Raw genomic sequence first — 413 nt, forward strand, 5'->3', positions numbered from 1 at the left:
TGAAATCAGATACTGTTGTTTACATCACATGTTATCTAGTATCTGGTGTGAAATCAGATACTGTTGTTTACATCACATGTTATCTAGTATCTGGTGTGAAATCAGATACTGTTGTTTACATCACATGTTATCTAGTATCTGGTGTGAAATCAGATACTGTTGTTTACATCACATGTTATCTAGTATCTGGTGTGAAATCAGATACTGTTGTTTACATCACATGTTATCTAGTATCTGGTGTGAAATCAGATACTGTTGTTTACATCACATGTTATCTAGTATCTGGTGTGAAATCAGATACTGTTGTTTACATCACATGTTATCTAGTATCTGGTGTGAAATCAGATACTGTTGTTTACATCACATGTTATCTAGTATCTGGTGTGAAATCAGATACTGTTGTTTACATCACA

Source organism: Coregonus clupeaformis, chromosome 15 (assembly GCF_020615455.1).
Source record: "Coregonus clupeaformis isolate EN_2021a chromosome 15, ASM2061545v1, whole genome shotgun sequence".
Lineage (NCBI taxonomy): Eukaryota > Metazoa > Chordata > Actinopteri > Salmoniformes > Salmonidae > Coregonus > Coregonus clupeaformis.